The sequence below is a fragment of the Cebus imitator genome, unplaced genomic scaffold (assembly GCF_001604975.1).
Source record: "Cebus imitator isolate Cc_AM_T3 unplaced genomic scaffold, Cebus_imitator-1.0 Scaffold49, whole genome shotgun sequence".
NCBI lineage: Eukaryota > Metazoa > Chordata > Mammalia > Primates > Cebidae > Cebus > Cebus imitator.
In genome coordinates this window covers 7,205,136-7,217,640 of record NW_016107364.1, presented here as the reverse complement: position 1 = coordinate 7,217,640, position 12,505 = coordinate 7,205,136, and positions in this window count along the sequence as shown.

Below are 12,505 nucleotides of genomic sequence, written 5' to 3'. Positions count from 1 at the left end.
AGGCTGGCCTGGAGACTGCTAGAGCTTCACTAGAACTTCACATGCTTTTTACCCCTATGGCAAGATGAGGCACTTTTCATGAAGCAAGTGAGTGTTTTATGAAGCCAGGGTACACCTTCCAACATTCTGGCTATTGGGCTGAAATTTAGAAGGCTTTCTAGTAATAGATGCACTGTTTGTATGAGAAAAAATAATTGGGGTGGTTAAACCTCTATATTTCTGAGATTGTAGAGCCAAGATGTCTAGAGTGATCATCCCGTGTTCTCCTGAGAGCTGGATTCTCCTCATCTTCCCGGTTTCTTGCGGCCTTCCTGCACCAGCTAGTCCACAGACCCATGTTGAGCTCACCCAGTAACAGCCACCCCTAGTTTCTTTGTCTCCATTTCATTAAATTCTATTTTTCCTGCCCAAGGACCATGATTTCCAAGTATTTTGAGCTTTTTTTTAAAGTATGTTTCTCCTGTTAGACTGAAAGATTTCTGAAAACAGAACCAGGCTTGTTTCATGTATTGGTTCCCAAGTGCCTGATAAAATGCCTGGCATGTATTAACCACTAGACAACTCAGGAATTCCTGAAACAATTCATGGATTGTCTTATGCATTATATTTCTCGGAGAGTATTGGCCACACAAGAAAAAGTACACACCTAAAGTTAAAAGAACCTTTTTCCTCTTTTTGTATTATCATTGTTCTTATTAACGTCATACCTCATGGAAAGGAGAATGGACGGGGACTTACCTTTCCATCCCTATGTCTGTCTCAGAAGGCACTTATACACTAAAGAAAGAAAACAAGGAAAGAAAGGGAAAAAGGTGTGAAAGAGAAAGAGAAAAGGAAGAGAAAGGCTTAAGGTAATTAGAATACCATGAAAGAGCAAATTAAATTTACAAAATACTTACAAGCTACAAGACACACCAGAAAATGGAATAATATTTTTAAAGTGCTATTAGAAAAATGTGCCAACTTAAAGTTCTCTACCCATCTAAAGTATTATATATAATTAAGGAGAGAACATTTTTCACACATGCAAACACTAAGACATTCTACTACTCACAGACTCACTGAAAGAACTACTAAAGGATGAACTTCAGACAATGTGAAACTGAATCCAAATAATGAAGAGAAATGCATACAGCAGAGGCACACAAATAAATTGGTCTGTATACTGGCAAATCTAAATAAGTATTATCAGTAAAAAATAATAATATCTAATCTGACATGGTAAACATAAGGTAGAACTAAAATACTGAAATCAAAAATAGGAGAGAGAAAAGGTGATAGCTAAGAGTTAAAGCTTTCTATGTTTCTTAACCTTGTTCAAAGGAAGAGTAAAGAAATAGTTAACTTTAAATTCTGATAGCTCAATTTCATTTATGCTGTTTTATGGCTTGACATATATCTGGGGCAAATATGACAAAATTTTAGCTTTTCTTAATGCTTATTTTATTGTACTATGTGTGTTTATTATATCGTCCCTGTACTTTTCTCTATTTTGAATTTCATATAATTAGAAAAAAATCCTTTGCACATTAATTGAAAGGCAAATTAAGTCTTTCAGACAATTATTTCACACCTTCCTCCCTCCACAAACTTTCAACACCTCCTCTTCTATTCTCTCAGCGATGACCTTGTTTCTTGCTCCACTGAGAAATTGAAGCGGCTGGTGGAGCTCCTGTGCTGACTCCCTCTGGCACCCACTCACCCTCCAGCACCTGCACCCGGCTGCTTGGCAGGTGCCGGCTCCACCGCCCTGTTCAAACCTGTCCTCTGCCTCTCAACCGGACGTATGCTCCCTTGCCTACTCAGGTCAACACTCCAGTGCCCGAGTGCTCCTCATTCTTCTGCTTCCCTCCCCCAAAACATGACAACATGCCATTGTTTCTCCCATTCAAAACAAAACCAACAATGACTTCCTCTTGTCCACACCTCCCCACCTGCTACTGCCCCATGAACTCTTCTGCCTTTTGCAGCAGAACTCTGTGACAATTGTCTGTGCTTCCTACCTGGACAGGCCTCCCGCATTCATTTTCAGACATGCTGCAGTCAGCCCACCATCCCTATCCCTCCACGGCCCCTGCTCTCCCCGGGGCCACAACGACTCCACCTGCAAAGTCTAAATCTCAATCCAATCCTCAGCTACCTCCACCTCCTGGATGCCAGGCCGCAGTCCCTCTCCCCTGTTCTCCATCTTCTCTTGCAGCCTTCATGGTCCCCAGTCTCACGACTTTGAACATCAGCTTTAAATACTTCCATTGATAGCTCCAGTCCAGAACTCTCCTGGGCTCCAGAATGATACATGTGGCTGCCTCCTTGATGCCCATCCACACTTGGTGTCGCCTGAGTGTCCAAAAGCTGCCATGACAGATTACTGCCAACCAAGTGGCTCAAAACAACAGAGATTTATTCTCTCATCACCTGGAGAGCAAAAGCCTGAAATCAAGGTGTTGGCAGCACCGCCCTCACCCAAAGGATCTGCCCCATATGTCTCTCCTGCCCTCTGAAGTTGCTGGGAACCCAGGGCATGTCCTGCCTGCAGACATCACTCCATTCTCTGCCTCAGTTGCCACATGACCTTTCCCTGTTCTTCCTCATCTTCTAGGTATTCCCCCCTCTTATAAGGACACCAATAACATTAGGTGAGGGCCCACCCACCCTCATCAAGAATGTCTTCCTTCAACTTAATGACAGCTGCAAAGACCCTGCTTTGAAGGAAGGTCAACCACAGGCACCAGCGGCCAGGGCTTGAACGTGTCTTCCTGGAGATGCTAGTCAACCTGCAACATACATCTACTAGACACTGCAAATTTAGCACGTCCAAACTGAGATTCTGAGCTTCCCAATCCAAGCACATTCTCTCAGCAATTCCTCTTCCCATTTGACACCATGCCTGCCTTAGGAGTCTCCCAGGTCACAACTCATGGAGCCTTCTTCACTCCTCCCTTCCTCATGTCTCATATCCAATCTCTCCATGTATATTTCAGCAGGATATCTATATTACCTAGTACAGTAATTGTTTATGTATTACATGCATGTGAATTTGCATATATTACCTATTAGTACTATATACATTACATGATATTATATTTATTATGTATATATTACATGTTACATACATGGATTGCACATCTGCATATTACATACACATGTATTTCTATAGATATATAGATAGTGCATTTATGTAGATATTTATACATATGCACACACATGCATCCTGTGTTTAACTCCTCCTTCCCACCCCCATTTTCACTACCCTGATTCAAGGCACCACACATTTTAACTCTTACCAAACATCTCATTGCATCCCTGCTCTGCCTACGGCACTGCATATAGCTACTCTCCTGATGGTCGATTTCTCCGCCACTTTTTCACTATTATAAACAGCACCACAATGCTCATCCTCACGCCAGCATTTATGTGTCCCTAAGCAACTATTTCCTCTGAGTTGAATCCTAGAAGTTGGGTGCGGGGTCAAAGGCAAGCACATTTTGCAATTTGTTTGATCTCACTCAATTGCTTTTCAGATAAGTGGAAGGAACTGGAGCGCCTTTTAAATGCTTCCTAATTCATAGCAAAAATGAACCTTCTTGGTCATGACTTTAGAGGAAAATGAAGCCATTTGCTTCTTAGATTTACTATTAAACTAATATGTATTGTGTGCTCACCGTGCACCAGACACCGTTTAGACATAAGTCCTGCTCTCATGGAGCTTAGCTTTTAATTGAGAGGACAAGCTATGAATGATAGCCATAGTCAAAAATGGGCCTGCGTAGAGTATTAATCAGAAGGGGATGTTCACCATGGAAATGAACAGCAGGTGAGGGAACCAGATGTGGGTTGCCCTTCTGGAGGAGAAGGTTGGGGCAGGCTCACTGGGAAGCTGATGACAGAGCAGAGACTGAAGGAGGAGGGCTTGGCCCTGCAGCCATCTGTGAGGGGGGCATTCTGGGCAGAGGAAACACCAGGGCAAGCCCCAGAGGAAGGCGCATCCCTGGCACCATCAAGGAAGAGCTGGGGACCAGGGAGGCTGGAGCTGAGGGGTGAGGGAGGAGCAGAAGAAAGAGAAGGCAAGAGGTCACTGTCCTCCGTGGCCAGTTCTTGGAGACCTGCTGAGCAGCAAAGGGACCTTGGCTTTTCTTCTGAGAGACAGGAGGGTGAGGAGCAGAAGACCACGGTCACATGAACTGGTCTGCCTTCAGAACTGTGCAAGGAAGCAAAGGTGAGGGCAAGGACAGCTGGGCGATGGTGTCTCCCAGCCTGCCAGTGACTGCTGCACACACCAGTCTTGGCCACCTGGCTCGCTCCCTAACACTCTTCTATGCCAATAACCCCCACGTCACCAAGCACAAAGGACAGTGTCCACTGGGCTCATCTTCCTGTCCTCCAGCAATGCTCGGCAATGTTGCCACACTCTGTTCTGAGGCCGCGTCTCCCCTGCCCCCGTGGCTTCTGGGGATGGTCCTCACTGGCTCTCCTTTTCCTCCAGTCCACTCTGCACCCCACTGTCCAGGGTTGGTCTTCCCTAGTCGGCTACCAAATGCTTGAGTTCTTCAAAGCACAGTGTTTGTACATCTGCTGCTACTCAGCAATCATACCAAGCCTGAGGCTTGTGTAGCTAGTAATACCTTTTAAATATCTAACTCCAGCACAAACTATTCCTCAGAGCTCCAGCCCCCAATCCAGCTGCCACATAGCCCCTCCGCAGGGAAGCACGGGGTCCCTGGAACAAGCCCTGAGCTCACTCCTTGGGTTCTGCCTGCAAACCCAGTCTTCACGCATTTCCTGTTAGTGTAGGACCCACTGGCTGTGCAGTTGTTCCAGCCTGCACACACATGACCTTTAACACCTCTTCTCCAATACGCCACCACATCTGCCCATTTTACTTCCCAAATATCTTGCATCTGTCGCTGGTTCTCATTTCTACCGCCAGCTTCCAAATCTTACAATGTCATCATCACCTGCATTTGTCTGCGCTGCGCCTGCTGCCATCCTCCCTGTACCTTGATGTCTTCCAATTGCCTAAACATCAAAATCCTGGAGAGCCCTGACTGGCCTTGCTTTGTCCCATCCCCAGCCTCGTTTTCCACGCCTCTCGTGGTTGCCGGGTCTACGCCAGCCTTACTGCCTTCCTCCAGGCTCCAGCCTTGGCCAGTTCCTGCCTGCCATGTGCCTTCACGCCCCTTTTCCCTCCCTTGAAGGCTTGTGCCTCCCCATCTGCCCAGCGCGCTTCCCTTCCCCTTTGATCTCCAGCCTAGCTTAGATAATATTGTTTTGTGTGGCCATGGCACCTCTCCTGTATCCTGTAGCTCTTATTTATTTATTTTCTTTTTCTGAGTCTCACTCTGTCACCCAGGCTGTAGTGCAGTGACACATCTCGGCTCACTGCAACTTCCGCCTCCCGGGTTCAAACAGTTCTCCTGGCTCAGCCTCCCAAGTAGAGTAGCTGGGAGTACAGGTGCACTCCACCACACCCAGCTAATTTTTGTATTTTTAGTAGAGATTGGGTTTTACCATGTAGGCCAGGCTGGTCTCAAACTCCTGACCTCAAGTGATCCATTCACCTCAGCCTCCCAAAGTGCTGGGATTGCAGACACCATGCCTGGCCTTCTTAATTTATTTTTTAATGATAGCCACGTTAGTCATCATCTGATTAACTAATGTATGGCTCCTATGAAGACCATGTTACTTCACGACAGCAGGGACTATGCCATGTGAGTTTGCTCACGGCTTTATTCCAGAGCTTCATGCTGCCTGATCATGATAGGTGATCAATAAATATGTGTTCATTGAATATATAAATCTCTATGCATAGATACATAGACAGAGATTTCTTAAATGATATTGACCAAAATGTTGAAAGTAACTGGTTAGATTTAAGTTGCTTCTAATATTATTTTACATTCTATATTGTAGTGTTTGAAAGTTTTACAGTAAGCAGGATATCATTTGTATAAAAACAACATGATCTTCAAACAATAATAAATCAATTAGATGGCACATATTCAGGTGGTGGATGGAGGAGTTAGGGAGTTGGGTGAGGAGAGAATATGTCCTTTAACCTATGTCTAACCAACAGAAGCCGCACAAACGTTCACTGCTGTCCCTCAGTTCAGCTCTGCTCCACTAACTCCATTTTAGAGCTGACCAAAGGAAGAGAGACAACAGAACATGAAGGGAGTTACCAAATTATGTGCCCAGCACTAGGCAGTTCAGAGCTTCTTCCTCGTCTGGATACCCCTCTGTGATTCGTGGAGACTCCTAAGACACCTCCTCTCTTCCTTTGACAGATGCAAAACTTGGGAGGCTGCCACATCCACACCCCACACTTCTTGAGTTTCCCTACAGACCCTGTTTCCTCAAGTGCACGTGTGCACGCACACACACATGTGCACACAAATGCACACACACACACGTTCACAGAAATGCACACACACACATGCACACACACACCAATGTTCCCAGCCTGCTGCCCATCAGATACCTGGGATAGTACCCTATGAAGCAGTCTCAGCTGTGAGAGCCACGGCAGCATGCCTACCTTGTGGTCATGTTAGACACATGGGTATCTGTTCTAACCCTGGCTATGGAGGCCTGAACTGAGGTGTGTTGGGAACCCCTGGAGATGTTTTCGTTGTCTCACAATTAGGAAGCATTCTCAGAACAAATTGCCCCTCCTTCCCCTTTCGAATGTGGCTGCAGGAAGACAGGATGCTTAAGTCATCATGGCCACTTTGTGACCAAAGCTGACAAGCCTAAGGGCCAAGCTACCAGGCGGAGATTGCTGAGTGCAGAGAAGGAGAGAAAAACCCTGGGTCCCTGTCAGCATCATTGTGCTCCAGAGCCAACCCTCACATTGTTTACTTACAGATTCCTTATAAGGTGCGATCATAACCCCCTAACCCCCATTTCTTGAGTTCCTTTTGGTTTGGAGGACTGTTATCTGTAGTTAAAGCCTCCTCTGTCAGACACCAGATTCCCTTGAATTGCCTGCACCTGCCACTTCCACAAATGCACCCAATCACATGTGCTTTGCTTGCCCTGCAGGACTACGGGGCCCACGTCTTAGCATTCACCTAAACTCTGGATGATGAGTAGCAGGGTGTCTGCAGCATAGCAGCGGCTCCATGGATAATGAATGAAACTGGACAAATACATCTGCAGGTGAATGGATATGAGACTGTCCTTAGCGTACAAAACAGCCACCGTATTCTGTAGTAACAACTATTTCTCTGTAAGGTTTAAGTGGAAGGAAAGAGAGAAGGACACCAATCAGAGGCAGCAGTGGTTGTGGATAAAGAAGCAGGTGGACAGAGTCTGGAGTCCTGGGCAGGGGATCGTAGTAGGGCCTGTGGTTTAGCAGCTTTCTGCTGGAACCGTGCTCCAGAAAAGAGAGCTGAGGCCAAGTCAAGACCAGTGTGAGGCTGAGTTTAGGAACAATGGACCTATTGGAACTGGGGTTCATAACCAAAGATGCAAGACCTCCATCTGTGGGCTTCTGGGGATGTGTGGGGGGTGAGACTAGTGGTTGTTATCATCAGGGCATCAGCAGGCAAAAACCCAAGCTCTGGGAGAAGAGAGTTGCAAGAAGTGAGTTAGTGTTCAACTTGCTAGCCTTCTCAGGTGAGCTTATTCAGGGTAGCTGGCCGAGGAGGCCCAGACCAGCCTGAGGTTTCCAAGCATGGCTTCATGAGGACTCCTAGGGGCTGGAAGCAGGGACGAATGATGGTCAGGTCACCAAAATATACCCAATGCTGGGTGTGGGACACCTGGCCCTTCCCAGGCACCATTTTGCAGCAGAGCAAGAGGGGTGAGAAGGAACGGACCAGAACTGTGGGGCATTGGGAAAAACTCCACAGCTGCCAGGCATGAGGACCGCAGCTGATCCACACCCTGGGCTTGTACTCACAGGAGGCCTGGGCTCCACCACCCCTCGCCAGGCGCTCTCTGCACCAGTGCCTGGAGGCCACTATGATCAGTGAGGTCCCAGTCTCTCTGTCGGACATTCAGGCACTGGGTGAGAACAGCTCATTTTTCCATTGCCAAGGCTACAGAGAACGGATCAGGCAGGCAGGTCTGTGTGCAGTCATGTTCGCCTGGAAACACAATCACAGATGGAGTTGAATTGCACCATAGGATCGGGGCAGCGCAGGCTCCCAGGCACCAGCCTGGGATGCAGACCACTGAGATCTGGAGAAAAGTGGGCATTCTGGGTGTCAAACAAGGGGCTTCTGTGTAAGCATCTAGAGCAGTAAGATTGCCCGAATCTGGAGGGGAAGATCAAAGACAAAATGCCTTGGAATTGCTGTCAAAAGGCCCTGATTTCTGTTTAGTTCACCCAACCCAACCTTTCCAAGGACTTAGAGTTGGGAAAGCATTCCCTGAGAGTAACCACTGTGGAGGAAAAAAGAGAAGGTGAGAAGGACCTTACCCTGGCCCTGAGCTAAGTCATTGTGATGTAGAGACGACTTTTAACTCCATGAGTTTGAATCTTTCTTCCATGCCTCACCATCAACCCAAGCAGTTAAGGTGGTAAATTCATGGGTTGTGGATTGCGAGTTGTAGAAATTTTTCCGCTCATAAAATACAGCATACAAGGGTTATAAACACACAATACAGATTATCAGACTATAAAAAGGCATAACAATGTGATATGATTCATTGCTGGCATGGGCGCAATATTGTGCTGGAAGATTAAAGACTATGTGACTTAAATAACTTTTATTGTAATGCTTTCAACAGATCTCCTAACAGGGAAAGCAAACGGGCTCTGCCCAGTGATATGACTGGCGAGTAGGGCCCAGCACAATTCCCCGGACCCCCATTCATCTCTCCCTTCTCGTTGAGATGGTTCCACTTTGGTGAGTGTTTCGCAGCCAGACCAGGCAGCTCCTAGGTTTTGCGATAATATACCAGTCTCCTAGGATGTGCTATCGTTGAGCTAAATATAGCACGTGTCCTCAAAATAGTGCCACTGATGGTGAGTAATAGCCCCGGTCCTCCTCCCGGTCTCTTGCACAGGCTCTTTTGGATTTGGTCCAGGAATTAATTTGTGGTAATCTGGTCCCAGAATAAATAACTTTTGTCTTTCTACATTGCCTTGGGCTTCACAGGGAGCAATATGCAGCCCTGACAACAGGCACGCAGAGCAGGACCGAGGAGAGAGCCACTTGGTGCATCTGCAATTCAAACGCAGCAATGAGGGCTGAAGCCATCAATCTGTCCCAGTGCTCTCATCTGGGCTGGATGAGAGCCGGGTCTTCCAGCACTGTCCCCCAGAGAAGACCTGAAGCAGTGACAAGTGGAGAGTCCTGCCGTCCTTCCTCCCTGGGCCTTGCGCAGAGGTGGCTGGCAGGGTGCGCCATCAGGAAAGGGATGCCCTGTGTCTGTGCTGCTGTGGCCTGTCTGTCCCACGCCCCTGGGCTGGCTGAGCTGCTGTGCGGGGCAACGCTGAGTTCCTGAGATTTGTTGGCAGCCTCCTGCTCTTTGTTCTCCAGAATGTGAAAATAGTGTAAATAGCAGCATCTGCAACTGCTCCTGCTGCTCTGACCGCCAGCCAAATGCTTTTTTTTCCTCACTCTCCCTGTCGGGCCATCCACATGCTACACACAGGCGTGAGCTGCAGAGTGGGGTGCAGTCTGAAAACCCTGGGACTGCTGGGGAGACTCAGGGTGACGGGGCCCAGGGAGGGCACTGGCTTCCTCTGCTCCTGGTGGAAAGCAGAGCTCCATGCATGACAGCATGGGTGTTTATGGGGTTTGTGGATGACCTCTACAAAATGCACTTTTGCCACCCCCAATGGCTGAAAAACAGCCCCTGCCTCATTCCTTAACAGCTGCAGTCACCTCAGCTGAATTGCATGCTTTGGAAATTCTTAAAAGAGAATTATTCTTATTCATTGGCCCTCTGACTACTGAAACGAGCCCTGGAAAGTAAGTAACTCGAGAAATTCTGCTCCTGACAGCAGCCAGGGGATTTCATATTTTGTCCAGATCTTTCTGTGTAGCCAGATCCAAAGTGTTCGTTTTTCTTGGATATTATAATTTCCTTTCTCTGTCTCCTGTCTCTGTTCATCGATTTTAAAAAAGGGCCATTATTTTCTCTATGTCAAAAGAATCTGCACCTTTTTCCTATCTGAGTGGCAGATGTTCCTGGGCTGTGAAATATAAATATCCTAAAGTTTTCAAAGGCCTGATCGAAATTAATGCCATCTTGATTTGAGAACTAAGTGACAGGGCTAGTACTATTGCTTATATTATTATAACTTCCACATTATCATCCTGAGTCTTGCTCCAGAACAGCCTTAGCATAAAAATATAGAATTCCCAACTATATTTATCCCTTTAAAAAAATATATATCTTTCTCATGCATATCAAGCCAAGGACATAAAACACTTGTCTCTAAGGGGTAACCTGTATTGTGTTTAAAAAATACACACCCACAACCCTTGGGTGCATTAGAAAATTCTGCACTTTGGTGAAGCATGTGTGCTCAAAATGGCAGTCCTGTTCTCCAGTCATTAAAAGCTGAAACTGATGTGGATCTCAAGTGTTCTAGGACTAAAGCGATGAGGGTGGATTTCCAAACTAATAGTAAATGACAGACTTCACAGTTCGAGAAAGTAAATACAGGCTGTTTTGTTCAATTCCTTTTGTTTTTTAAATCTGCACAATTTACTACAGCTTTGCCATCCCAAGCAAATGTTGGTTTGAATTTTTATGCCCTAGACTTCATAAGGGTGAAAATTTGAAATGATCCAGGAAGTCGTTTTTTTGGTTAGTTGTCAAGCAAGTAGAAAAACACTGGAGACAATAAAGTAAAGGGAAAGAATCATGACAGAAATAAGGAAAGTTCCTGATGCACATAGCCTGAGACCTCACAGCAAGGTCTTCAAAGTGGGACAGCTGGTCTCTGAGCCTTCCCTGTCGCTCCCCGCTGCACAAGGAAACCCCACAGCAAGCCGTCATGGACCCACAATCACACCTGCGTCATCAGACCTGTGGGCCTCAGTCCGACTCCTGACACAGGCACACTCAACAGCACCTGTGAGGCGGGGCTTCTTCCCCAGACCTGATCATGAGGATCGTGCTGGCCATCCCACTACTTCCTCCTTGGGTTTTCTGGCTACCGTACACAATGTCCACGGACGTCCCCCTGGGAAGTGAGTACTGAGCAGGGGAATCCTTTCATTGCCTGGAGCTTTGCATCTGCTCAGAATGCTGTCCACACTGCGTGTCTACCCATCGTGAGACATGACCCTGGGACTCGCCGGCATCAGCCCACAGAGCCCACTGTGCACCGTGTGCTGCTCACTCCCCTTCCAGGAGACGTCAGTGGGACACTAGGAGTAGAAGTGGTGTCCTGGATTGCAGAGACTCCTGTTATCAGTGACATCATTCAAAAACACTCACCGCTACTTAACTTAAAACATTTTCCCAAGCGTGTTTCATTAAATTTAATAAAGAAAGAAAGAGAAAGAGGAGGAGAACATCACCAATATGCTTCTGTGGGCACCTACATGGGGCTGGAGGGGGCTCTCCACAGGGAGCAATGCCTCTACCACCTCAGTGGTGATATGTCCACGGGCATTTCTGGTGAATTCCTCAGCAAATCAGACCACCATGTGCCAAAACAGTGAATTCTCTCTTGGTCCAAACTAAAGACAGAGAAGACTATTAGTCTAACTCTGCTGTGGACAGAGGAGCCTCTGCCTGTAGAAATGACTCATTTTGGAGGAAAACATGCACCTAGAGCAGGTGGGGTGGCGGGAGCATGTGAAGGCAGCGGGTGATGAGGCAACGAATGGAAACTGGCATCGGCCCATGTCCACACAGACACTGTGTGCTGCTCATGAGAAGAAGAAGCGAAAGGGGCTGAAGACTTTGGAGAAATCCTGCTCTAACTTTAGGCCACATCTCAAGACACTTCTTCCTTGGGGCCCTTCGGACATTGTCCATTCCCTGGGCATCCTGTCCAGACGTGGACTCTGAAGTCCTTGTGTCCCCTGACTGCCATGTTCATATGCCTGCTTACGTGTATACGTCACGCCCTTCCACAGGGCAGCCCCTTCTACAGGGACTCCACCTCTGTCATCCCAGGGGCCCTCACTCAGCACTTCCCCTGTGGAGGCTACTCAATAATGTTGGCTGAAATGGATAATAATTCAGAAGAACATAAACAAGTTTTATATTTCAAAATACAAAAATCCTCAGATAGATACACTGATAAACATTGCAAAAAGGAGTTCTGAAATATCATCACCCATTGTGGATCATATTTCTAGGTATTAATTAGCATGTGCCTCCAGCCCACTCACTAAATTCTTGCACCTGTATCCCAAAGACCTCTTCCCTCCTCCTCAGTCCCAGGAATACAGAACAGAAAAAGAAAGAAAATGCAATGGTTGGAATGTGTCCCCTCCAAAATTCAGGTGTTGAAATTAAATAGCCTCTCTGATGGCATTAGGAGGTGGGGCCTTTAAGAGGTGATCAGACCACATGAGCTTCTTGC